This window comes from Dermacentor variabilis, chromosome 11 (assembly GCF_050947875.1).
Source record: "Dermacentor variabilis isolate Ectoservices chromosome 11, ASM5094787v1, whole genome shotgun sequence".
NCBI lineage: Eukaryota > Metazoa > Arthropoda > Arachnida > Ixodida > Ixodidae > Dermacentor > Dermacentor variabilis.
In genome coordinates, this window is record NC_134578.1 from 45,014,145 (window position 1) to 45,027,520 (window position 13,376).

Sequence of the window (13,376 nt, forward strand, 5' to 3'; positions counted from 1 at the left end):
AGATGGATTCGAAGGCTCCTTAACCAGACCACGTTTCGTCAGCTGTGAAAGTTATCAGCCGCGCGTTGCGTCGACGTTGTTTCGTACAAGGCTGCGTTCACCGACCTTCGTTCTGCAGGTTAGCACAAGGTCGCGGGTGCGATTCGCAGTCGCGTTCCTGCGACAAGGAAATATAAAATTTCGACTTGACGTTCACGTGGAAACCGAAGAACGCCGGTTTATCAATGTAACGGACCATGTTATAAAATTCACGGCTGCTTATTAAGAGGCTGCGTAGCTTGCTGATGTTATGAGTAAGGTTTAGCATGGTTAGGGACGTTTAACTTAACAGACCGCCGAACGGGGGAAAGCATTTGCTGTCATTTCGTACGGCATATCTTTGATGAACAGGCCAATCATATCAGGTGCTTTGCCAATGGTTTCGTCCCGATGAACTCACGGAAGATGTTCGCTCCTGTGCTTGTTACCCTATGGTGGCTTTTATTCGCGTAGGTAGCGGACAGCGGCTTGGACAAAATGTTTGGTGTTTCAGGGACACCGAAGGAGTCAATTGGAAAAGGAACACCACGGACCCGTTGACCTAATTTTATGCCTGAAAATTTCCTAACTTCATCACACCAAATAGTTTGCTGCCCTCACCGACTTTGCGTCCCTTGCCTTGGTACCCCTTCTGTAACTCTGACAGACCCATCTATAGATCATGCCAAATAAATAATTATTTGTATTGATGATCTGTATATCAAGATATCAATTGACCTTCAATAAAAGCAGCACAACGATAGTACAAAAAAAAAGAGGTAGGCTCAACTGGGCGTACGAAAAGGACAATATAACGCTGCATACAAGAAGTTAGTACAAATATAGACTTATGAACAAAAAGTCTTTCTTACATCTTGTTAATACGTACCCCCGCCCCTTCCCCCCCCCAAAAAAAATAAATAAATACACTTGTCCTAGAGAATTTTTTTTCTGTGCAATTAAAGTGCCCTTTTCCAACGTAGTTGGGATGACTGCGTAAAGTGTTTTCATGGGCCTGATGGCATGCTACGTTACTCAAAACAGCATAATAAATACGGAGTCATAGACAATGATAGCGACAAAAACAAACGCTACACTAACAACTTGTCAGTTCGTGGTTTGTGCTGTCAACCGCTCTATGTTTCTCATCGTATTTCTTGGCTTACAATAGCTCTGTTTTTGTAGATTAGTTATGGCTGCTTGCTCGAGAAAAGTGAGATGATTGCCACTTACGAGACCCGCAGCTATAGACCCAAGGTCGAAGATGGAAAATTGCGACAGGGAGCAAGGTGCCAAGCGCTCCCGTAGACCTCCGGCCACGGAGTCTAAAAACTGCGCAGTTCCTGTATTGCGTCGAGATGCTCACATTAGAACCGAAGGGGGCGGACGAGACGTTGTCGAAGCTGCCTCCCGCGTGGAAAACAAGCCCGGCGGCCACTCCGCTTTGATCTACGCAACAGCGCGTCACCTTATATTGCTGCATTGCGGTTTGTGGTGTAGGATGATTAGTGAGATTCACGCCAATCGATAAAATAAAGATAAAAGAAAGATAAGAGAAAGGTAAATTGCATCTTACTTACAAAACTAGAGAAAACAAAAGCTTTACTTCACTTTTGCTCGAAGGGTGGCAGTTTTTCGTCAAGCCAACAAGGGTTCGTAGCAGTCTATTGGATTATAGAGTCGCGATCGTAAAATAAACTCCAACTCTGCCGGAAAACTCTAGCGCGAGAACAATTCGGTTGATGTAATGCAACGATTCCTGTCGCTCGGGTCAATTCGTTTCCCACGATCCAGCGTTCACGACCGGCCCATCCCGCATAATTAACACGTGCGACGCGGCATCCGAATATCCGAAGAGCCAAAAAAAAACAAGGAATAGCCGTTGCAATGAAATTCTTACATTATCCCAGTCCTGTACTGGAGCGGTCTTCCGCAGCATCGAGGGTGCGAGCACCACTGCAAAGTCCGCAAACTAGGGCACTGGCCTTAACGCTGTCGACAGAGTACGCCCGTTCCGTATCACCGAGTGCGAGTTCCAGTCAAACGAATAATGCTTTATTTTTTTTCTTTTTCGAAGAAACCGTTCGTTCTCGGCGATGGCCAATTCCGGCGCAACTCTCGCACAACGCTCGCGCGTAACGACGAACGCGAGATCGGCGCGAAATTATTGAGATGTATCGTTCGACACGAGCAATCGTTGCGGCTAGGCGCAGTGACGGTGAAATGGATCACGTACCTAACTCTTACCTCATGGGATAGCGGCCTGCAGCGCCTGGACAGCGAAGCGTGCGCGAAGCGTTCCTCCGAAGATATCGTCCCGCCGTCGTCGACGCCGCTTCACAAGGCGCCGCCGTCGGCCGGGATGCGTCAGTCGTCGTTGGTGCCCCAAACACGTTTTTTGTTTCAACCGGCAGGAGAGCAACCTCGCGCATGTAGGCAGCCTGCCAGCGCCGCTCTGTCGTGCTTTTGGCGGACGCCTTGTCGAAGTCCGTATAGTGGGTGGTTGGAGGAAGGAAAGAGAAGGAGGTGGCATTTCCCTTGCCTTCTATTCTCTTTGTCTTCTTCTTTCCTCTCGGCGCCAACTCCGTGGCAGAGATCAACGCACTCGCTCAAATGCAGACATCGAACGCCGGCACACGAACGGGGAAACGTACACAAACACACTGACACACACACACACACACACACACACACACACACACACACACACACACACACACACACACACACACACACACACACACACACACACACACACACACACACACACACACACACACACACACACACACAACTACAGTATACTGTAGTTGCGTGTAGTGCGCTGTTCCCTTTCCCCTTCTATTTCCCTTTCCAGTTCGCTGTGACTCAAATGTGGTACACAGAGAACAAGCGCCAGCTTACATCCAGCGAGGAATGGTGAGCTCGTGCGCTCGTATTACAAGAAAACAAAAACACGAAAAAAAAACATTGCATGAACAACGAAGTGCTGACACATACAGACTCGCAGCATGCGAGTGCACAAACAGCGGAGCGGAGGGAGGGGAGGAGGAAGACGTACTAACACTCGGGAGCTCGGGTTCTGACGCAGATGTGTACACACAGTGAGGCCTATAAATGCGGAACGGTGGTCTGCCAAACGCAAGCCCACGAGTATACGCAAGGAATAATGTTTGGACGCACACAGACGCGGGCGCGCGCGTGATCGTGCGCACCCGGCGAGTACACGCGCTAAATTATACACACGCATATCGTAAACCAACTAGCGCGCATCCGCGGGTGCGCGCGTACGGAGAAACAGACGCACTCACACTGACGCATCGATGTCGCCGCACACAAACAAACAGACGCCCAATTCTGTATACAGACAAACGCGTGCGTACGTGGCCTCGAACGCGTGCGCAGTAGCGATTTCCCAGTGCACGCACTACCCAGGCACAGACACACAGGACGCGCCGAAGAGTCAACAGGAAAGGATGGAAGCTAGCGAAAAAAAAAAAAAAAACGCGGCGCGTGATAAGGCGCCGGACCGCGATGCGATCGGAAGTGCGACGCGTCGGCCGTGTATGAATGGCGAAACAGAGCGCGACTTCCGCGCTACGCGACAACTCAGCGGGGGAAGAGGAGGAGGAGGAGGGTTGGCGCCGAGGAGGTGTGGCAGCGGGGCGGTATTGCGAGCTCAAAGATAAATGCGCCCGCTGACAGATGTCGACAGAGGCCGGCAATGAAAGGCCTGGGGAGGAAGTGTAACGACGGTTTCTTTCACTGACCTCTCTCAAGGCCGCGACGACGACCTGCGACTTTCAGTTCGCTCGCGCAGTTGAGAGTATTTGAAGATGTTGTCAATTTTCGTGGGCCGGCTTTTACGGGACGTTTGATCAGGAAAGGAACTGAACGGAATGACATGAAGAAACGAGAATATACAGAATAGAGAACTTTAGCACAGTCTAATTAACAAAGAAGACTGAGCGATCCCTGCCATTGAGGCCATACTTAAATAAAGTGGGTGGTACATTAACGATTTGGATGCGATGTTAAATATGCGCAGATGATTTACAGTATTTATGAAAAGAGCTTTTCATCGAGTGCTCAACAGCGTTATAAGCGTTATCCGCTATGTGTGCCTGAGGTTGCATTGGTGGAAATGGTTAAGTGTAATGTTAAGTGTAATGTTTCCATACCCTTCCATACGTCAAGACGCAAAGGTTTCTTGGAGTAGCGATCGATAGGAACCTCACATGATCGCCTCAAGTGAAAAAAAACTGAGCGATATTTCCTAGGCGTCACACGTATTCCGATCTTTAGCCGGATCACTGTCGGGCAGCAACTGTTGATCATTGGTGCTCCTCCATAAGGCCCACGTCGACGGGACACACCTCCCTATCCCGCAAAAAATGTCTCCCACAAGCAAGAGAAAACTTGACGCAGCACGGAACAACTGTCTCCTCATATGTCTTGGCCTCCCGAAGGGGTCGTCCCGCTCAGGAACTGTAGCAGAAGCTCGATGCCTGCCTCTTGAAGTGCTATCTACGCAGGAGACTTCGGATTCACCTCAGACACGTCATTCATGCGAATATCCACTTTTTAAAGGATATTTCTAGTACACGTGCTACATCTAGCTTTGGACAGGCCGTCGGAAGCATATCTATTTCGATTCCTGCTCACGCGTCACAAATTATTTCACGAAACATTTCATCATGGACACTGTCCCCACTGGAAATCGTGCCATATATCCCTGGAATCTGTGCGAAAAAGAAAATGCCTCAAGCAGTGATCTATCAGATAGCTTTGGAATATAGGCACAAAGAATACGCAGCCGCAACGCACATTTTCACAGATGACTCTACAACTCCACATCGCTCATGATGTGCACTTTTTGTTCCCTCTACAGGGCAACGATTCTCGTTTCGTCTTGAGCAAGCGACATCCTCTACTTCAGTAGAGCTATACAGCATTAAGGAGGCCCTTGTCTATGTACTTCTACAGCAGCCGCCAAAGACATGGGTGATTTTCACGGATTCAAAAGCAGCCCTACAAAGTATGTGGAACAGGCACACGCGCTGTAAAAAACAACCTGCAGCATTTGACTTTGCTTAATAGCCTAGAGGAATTCGAAATCCCACAGGTAACGCCAGAAGAAGTAAAGAAAGCCTTAGGAGCTATGCAAAGGGGGAAGGCAGCTGGGGAGGATCAGGTAACAGCAGATTTGTTGAAGGATGGTGGTCAGATTGTTCTAGAGAAACTGGCCACCCTGTATACGCAATGCCTCATAACCTCGAGCGTACCGGAATCTTGGAAGAACGCTAACATAATCCTAATCCATAAGAAAGGGGACGCCAAAGACTTGAAAAATTATAGACCGATCAGCTTACTGTCCGTTGCCTACAAAGTATTTACTAAGGTAATCGCAAATAGAATCAGGAACACCTTAGACTTCTGTCAACCAAAGGACCAGGCAGGATTCCGTAAGGGCTACTCAACAATAGACCATATTCACACTATCAATCAAGTGATAGAGAAATGTGCAGAATATAACCAACCGTTATATATAGCTTTCATTGATTACGAGAAAGCGTTTGATTCAGTCGAAACCTCAGCAGTCATGGAGGCATTACGGAATCAGGGTGTAGATGAGCCATATGTAAAGATACTGGAAGATATCTATAGCGGCTCCACAGCCACCGTAGTCCTCCACAAAGAAAGCAACAAAATCCCTATAAAGAAAGGCGTCAGACAGGGAGATACGATATCTCCAATGCTATTCACAGCATGTTTACAGGAGGTATTCAGAGGCCTGGAGTGGGAAGAATTGGGGATAAAAGTTGATGGAGAATACCTTAGCAACTTGCGATTCGCTGATGATATTGCCTTGCTTAGTAACTCAGGAGACCAATTGCAATGCATGCTCACTGACCTGGAGAGGCAAAGCAGAAGGGTGGGTCTGAAAATTAATCTGCAGAAAACTAAGGTAATGTTTAACAGGCTCGGAAGAGAACAGCAGTTTACGATAGGTAGCGAAGCACTGGAAGGGGTAAGGGACTACATCTACTTAGGGCAGGTAGTGACCACGGATCCGGATCATGAGGCTGAAATAACCAGAAGAATAAGAATGGGCTGGGGTGCGTTTGGCAGGCATTCTCAAACCATGAACAGCAGGATGCCACTATCCCTCAAAAGGAAAGTGTATAACAGCTGTGTGTTACCAGTACTCACATATGGGGCAGAAACCTGGAGACTTACGAAAAGGGTTCTGCTGAAATTGAGGGCGACGCAACGAGCTATGGAAAGAAGAATGATGGGTGTGACATTAAGGGATAAGAAAAGAGCAGATTGGGTGAGGCAACAAACGCGGGTAAACGACATCTTAGTTGAAATCAAGAAAAAGAAATGGGCATGGGCCGGACATGTAATGAGGAGGGAAGATAACCGATGGTCACTAAGGGTTACGGACTGGATTCCAAGGGAAGGGATGCGTAGCAGGGGGCGGCAGAAAGTTAGGTGGGCGGATGACATTAAGACGTTTGCAGGGACAACATGGCCACAATTAGTACATGACCGGGGTTGTTGGAGAAGTATGGGAGAGGCCTTTGCCCTGCAGTGGGCGTAACTAGGCTGATGATGATGATGATGATGATGATGATGATGATGATGATGATGATCGTCACCATAAGGCTAAGATTGCTGGGCATTGCATTAAGTTCCGTTGGATACGTGGCCGTGCCGGTATTCCGGGAAATGAAAAAGCGGATGAAGGAGCCCGAAATGGACTCCAATGCCGGGAGACAGGAAATGTTCCAGATTGTTGGAAATGCAGACGCGTTGTAGCGCTGCTCAAACCGGGCAAATACCCCAATGAGCTTTCCTCCTACAGACCGATCGCCTTAGCCAGTTGCGTCGGCAAAGTAATGGAAAGAATGGTCTTGTCAAGGCTGGAATGGTTTCTAGAGAGAAATAATTGCTTTCCTGATTTTATGCATGGATTTAGAAGAGACCGTTCTTCCACGGACGGTGTTATCGACTTGGTCTCCACTGTTGAACAAGAAAGAAGTCGCCGTCGGTTAGTTGGAGCTGTTCTTCTGGATATTACGGTTGCATACGACAATATACTCCATTATGCAATCCTTGATGCACTGGAAGATTTAGACGTCGGTGGCCGGCTATATGCATGGATTGTTAGCTACCTCAGTGGCCGCACGGTGTATATGTCGACAAGTGATGGCGACACCGGACAGTACCATATACATCGAGGTGTTCCACAAGGAGGAGTTCTCAGTCCAACTCTTTTCAATGTTGCATTGGTTGGCCTTGAATCCGAACTTCCTAGCACGGTGAAGATTAGCGCATATGCGGACGACATATGCATATGGACATCTGGAGCCACCCGTCCCCAAATGCATGCTAGGCTTCAACGTGCAGTGACAATCACAGCTAAGTATCTGCGGCGTCAAGGCCTCCAACTCTCAACAGAAAAATGTTCCGTGATTACATTCACGCGAGAACAAATGACCAGGTATCCGATAATCGTTAACGGAGTAGCGATACCTACGGTTACACACCACAGATTCCTTGACTTAGTCATAGACCTGGGATTATCTTGGTCAAGACACGTCACCGCACTGAAGTCAAAGCTGAAGAGTTTTGTTCACGTCCTTCGCGTCGTTGCAGGAACAAGATGGGGCCCCTCGGAGTCGTCATTACTCCAATTGTACCAAGCGCTATTCGTAGGGTATATACGGTACAGCATTCCGGCGCTCTCAAGCATGGAACTTAGCTGTGCGCGCGCGCTGGAGAGCATTCAAGCTCAAGCATGTTTAGGCCTCCCACGTGTTTAGGCCTCCCACGATGCACGTCAACCAATGGAACAATAGCGGAAGCTCGTGCTTGTCCTATTGGGGTATACTTGCTCTGCGAGCTTCTTCGAATGTACCTTCGCGGGTTGACCCGACACAGGCACCATCCTCTGTCATCGCTCCCTGCCACCCACCCAGGTTCCAGCTTTTCAAGGACTATATCGCGCCATCAAAACGTTTTGCCATCGAGATTTTCTCTCGCCTGTATTCCAAGAATACCCCCGTAGGTTCTGCCTAAACCTGTCGTTACATTGCAGATACCTGGAATTACTAAAAAAGTTATCCGTTGTATCTATTGACCTCAAGCAACTCACCCTGTGGCACATTTCTGCAAAGTACGGAGTTACTGTACACGTGTATACCGATGGCTCTGTCCCACCATATGCCTCCACTGCCGCCTTCGTCATTCCACATATGATCATCGCTCGGGGGTTTAAACTAGACCATAGCTCAACATCAACTGCCGCAGAACTTGTTGCCATCCGGGAGGCACTTCGATTTCTCTTTGAGGAGCCTCCTCACGCATGGACGATATTCTGCGATTGCAAGCCAGCTCTTCAAACGATTGACTGTGTCCTCAGAGGGGGTCCGTATTATTCCATGGCTATAAAAATTACAGAACGGCTCGACCACGCAACTAGAAATGGCCACAATGTCACCTTTCAGTGGATACCCTCACACTGTGGCCTGATCGGGAACGAACAGGCAGACGCTGACGCGAAAACTGCTTTAGATAATGCTTGTGAAGTAAGCATTCCGTTCTCACGTACAGACACAAACGCCCTACTTCGTCGCGTAAACCGCAACTCTACGTTAGAACACCGGACCCAACCAGATCGACGACACAAGCGATTACACAAATGGGACCAAGAAATGAAATTTCGTATGCCTCACAAGCTCAAAAGAAGCCACACGAGCATGGTGCACCGGATTCACCTTGGTGTCGCACTCACCAACCGTTATAGACACATGATAGGCGCCAGTGATACTAGCCCAAACTGTGAATGCTGTGAGGTGCCAGAAACACGAACATATATTTTGTGTGTGTCCCGCCTACGCGCAAGAATGACAGCAACTTGTCTCTTCCATTGCAAAAATCCACGAGAGACCGCTATCGGACGAGTTTCTTTTAGGTCCTTGGCCTAATGCAAACAGCGCAGCCCTGGTAATCAAGAGCCGCTATAGCTTTTCTCCAAGCCACTGGGCTGGACGCACGGATTTAGAGAGGCCACAACTCTGTCAATTTGTATATACGCATCTCTTCCTTATACCATCATCATTCATCAGCCCCTTCCCTCCCCGTCCCTCTTCCCCAGTGTAGAGTAGCAGGCCAGAGCAAGTTATAGCTCAGGCCGACCTCTCTGCCTTTCTGTAAATAAATTGATCTCTCTAAAGAAATCATAAACTAATGGCAATGAAAGTGGATAAAAAAAACAACTTGCCGCCGCAGGAGGGGAACGATTCGACGTCTTCGCATTACGCATGCGATGCTCTTACGCATTACGCGACCATTACGCGAGCACCGCACGCCTAATGTGAAGACGTGGTTGGAAGACGTATATATATATATATATATATATATGCGCGTTCAAGCGCGTCATTTCCTTAATAAAGGGAAGCGTATATATGCTTTTTGCGCCGTTCAATTATTGGCTTTCATTTAGAATTACCGTCGACGGTTTCCGCAGCACAATTTTTTAAAGCGAAAGCTTTACTGGCCGCGAACTTGCGATTTCGCCGTAGCCGTGCTCCGAGGATGCACAAGACGTCACATCGCGTTCCTCGTCTGATGCATGCATATTCGGCATACGTGTCGGCCGCGTATCGTGACCGGGCACGTCACTCCCTGTGCGACGTGTGGTGACCCGGACTTGATTCCAATGCGTAACATTCGGATAGGGTGCGACGACCGTGGCGCATTCCCTTTCTGTAAACGGTTCTAGACAAGGTTTGTGATAGTGTGTCTGTTCTCCTCTCTCTCTCTCTCTCTCGCTCGACTTTCTTGCGTTTTCTGCAAGGGAGGGTGGCGGGAATATTAACAAACAAACAAACAAGGAAGGAAACAAAAACATACGGAACCGTTCCTTGTCGATGACTCTGGGGATAGAAGCTGTCCTGCTCTCGGGCTCGGAGATTCGATTCCCAACGGCGGCGGCCACGTTCTGATACGAGCAGAATGCTAGAACACTCGTGTACCGAGCTTTTGTGCGCGGGAGAAATTACTCAATAGAGTGCAAGAGCTGTTCCCCGGCGGTGGTGGCGGCATGCAAATGCGGTCGCGAGAGCTTCCGCGTGCTGCCAACTTGCCTGCCCCCCCCCCCCCCCCCCCCCCCCCCCCCCCCCCCGCCTGGCACCGCAAGTCTGCGACCTTGAGGGTATCGGTAAACGACTTCAGAGGGTCGCGCAGAGAGTCTTGCTCCCTCCGGCATCCTAAATATAGGACGCGAGGTAGGTCGCACACTGTTCTCCATTTGGCGCGTAGTAAATATTTTCGCGAACGCTTTTTGGTGTACTACACAGGAGCAATTCTATGCCCGCAACTTTAAGCGTTAGTCCACTTAAGCCGACCCATTCCTTCGGACAATGAGGGGTTGTCTGGCCTCTGACGGCGCATGATAAAGGACGGGGCGCGGTACATGTGTAAGGAATAGGCTTATACAAGGGCGTCCCAGCTAAGTTTAACCAAAGTTTAAAAACACGCAAGCGCCACGTAGCTGGACAGAACAAAGGTAATGTTGTTTGCCGTCGCTTGGAGATACTCAAACTATTTTTTTCATTCTGCCTAACTAGATAATTAGTCCTAATTAATCATTCGACTTCTCAAATTTTATATTTCGATGAAAAAGTGTCAATGAGAAAATTGTAGAGCGACGTGAAAAGCTCCCCGATACAGCTTTCTGTTGCTCAATACGTGCTAGTTAAAGAGTTTTTCTGAGCGTGAAAGAAGCCCGCGAATAGACGCAATATTGCAGCGCGACTGGCCACTCGAAGCACTCCAGTCAATATACTTGTCAGGGGGTTCAATACGTCGGATTTAGAAAGAGAGAGACCCGCAGCCGCGTAAGATTGACAGCATCTGACTTTGACGCGTGGGTGTAGAATTCAGAGCAAGAGTACTTCGACTGAACTGCACGAAAATGTATTGCGATATCGAGCTAGGGAGCGTGAGTTGAGTTTATTCAACCACATGGCAGGTATATAAAAGTGCACATGTATACTACAAAGGATACATCACATTCTATCATCTGCCACTCCAGGGCGGTAACAGCTTAACTAGAGGCATTAGGCGACGTTCGAAAAGGGGGACATCCACTTCTTCGCTAAGTTCTCTCACACGCAGTGACAGAGATAGTCTCACAGAGGGTCGATCACGAAAAAGTGTTACACAGGTGAAGTCGTTAACGGTTTTAGAAAATGGACGTCCCTGATTAGAGTGCACTTTGAGAAAATAGGTGAAACTGATGCATGTTCTCTGCAGTTGCACTGATAATTCATTTGATTATCCGCACAAACTTTCGATAAGGCTTGTTCTGAATGCGCCAGTAGCCAGGCGGATACCTATAGATGGTGGACGGGATCTAGCAACTTTAGTGCGCTTGGGGCGGCACAGTGATATACCACGGCACCATAGTCCTATAATGATTGGATTAGGCTCTTGTGAAGACTCATTAAACACTTCCTATCGCTGCCTCAGAATGTGTGAGATAAAATTTTGAGTAAGCTCATTGTTTTTACGCATTTCACATTGATATATTTTGTTCGTGGAACGAAAGTAAGCTTAGAGTCAAGTATGATGCCTAAAAACTTGTGCTCGCTGCTCACAGGTATTAGTTGCAAATAAGTTTCGACACTGGGATCTGCAACAAGCCCTTTCTTCCTGGTGAAAAAAACACAATAACCTTTGTGGGGGTTCACCTAGAACCCGTTTTCGTGTGCACACTTAGACACCTTGTTCAAGCACTGTTGTATACTTGTCTCCCATACACTGTAAGTTTGCAGGATTTGAAACCTATTTGTATGTGGTATACCTAGAGGGAATCAAAAATAGTTGGTGGCAATTGTGCACGAAGCGTGCTTAGCTTAACGATAAAGGGCGTGCAACTGAGCACACCTCCTTGAGGTACTCCAGTTTCCCGCATGAATGCACGCGACAGTGCATTACCTATTTTCACACGGAATGTACGGTTGTGCAGGCAGCTTTCTATAATGTTTGACATATTGCCGTAGATACCGAAGCCCGACAGGTCGCACTGGATTCCGTAACGCCATGTTGTATTGTCCGCCTTTTCCAAATCGAAAAACGCTGATGAGAAGGATTGTTTATGTGTGAAGGCGTCACGAATGTTTCGATGGATGCACACGAGATAGTGGGTTGCAAACCATCGTTCTCTAAAGCTGCACTGATATAGATCAGGAATTTTGTTTGACTCAAGGAAGTGTAAAAGGCGACGGCTTCTCATCCTTCTTTCAAAAAAAAAAAGTTTGCAAATACAACTTATGAGGGTTATTGGGCAGTACCTTTCTTTATGTATTTCCTTAATGACTCCACCGGGGGTATTACATAAGGGGTGGAATTACCGCAATAGTTAAAGCAAAATTAGTTAAGGTGAGAGAATCGCTGAGATTTCTTCCGTGAATGCAAATGAAGTGAATGCAGCGATGCCGTAAGGAAGGCCGTTCCTGTCTACAGCTACACGGGGGAGAAAAGAAGAAGAAAAAGTGACAGTGCGCGTTTTGGGGCGGGCGACACCTAACGAATGACCTGTACCACGTGATGTTCGTGCCGGCTGTGACGTGTTACTAATTTAGGGTGTTTGCTTTGTTTCAGAATCGTAACGACACTGGATTCTTTCCATGCAGTAAGAAGGTACCCGGCAGCCCACATAGCATTCAAAAGTGCCAGTAGCGTTATTTGAACATCTTTGTGGGAGGTGCTCAATCACGTCGTACATGATCCTGTCAGGTCCAGGTGCAGAGCTCTGACATGCAGTCACAAGGCTCCCAACTCGGTGATGTTAAAAGGCAGGTTGTAAGATTCGTTCTGTCTGCATTTGCGGTCGATGCCCTTGCGTTCTGTAATTTGTTTCTGCCTCAGGAAGGCCTCGGAATAACGATTAGAACTGGAAACGCGCCACGAAGTGTTCGCCAAGAGCGTCAGCTTGATCTTCCAAGCTGCTTACTCCATCGTTCACTGTGGGCAACAAATGAATTTCTTGGCCTTTTATCCTTATTTGCCCATCCAATACTTTAGCCTCTTGAGTATACGAATTTATACCTGAGAAAAAACATCTGCCAGCTCGCCCTCTTTGCCTGTCATCGCGTCCTTCTTCCCGGGGGTTTAACAGCTTTAAATTAGACTTTCAGCCGTCGGACATTCACGTAGTTTGCCCCAAGCTTTATTTTGTCTCCTCCGTGCCTGTTTGCAATCGTCATTCTACCAGGGTACCCGTTTTTTGAAAGAAGTACCACTTGTTTGAGGAATGATCTTCTCAGTGGCGTCAATGGTAA

At 48.0% G+C, this 13,376-nt stretch overlaps 1 protein-coding gene across 1 annotated transcript in view; it reads right to left on the reverse strand.

Moving 5' to 3' along the window:
* Positions 1-10,051, reverse strand: part of LOC142563616 (uncharacterized) — a 32,125-nt gene extending 22,074 nt beyond the window's left edge. Inside the window, exon 1 of the mRNA XM_075674191.1 lies at positions 9,943-10,051. The gene's annotated coding sequence lies outside the window, so the exon portion shown is untranslated. The remainder of the gene's footprint in view (positions 1-9,942) is intronic.
* Positions 10,052-13,376: the final 3,325 nt, after the last annotated feature.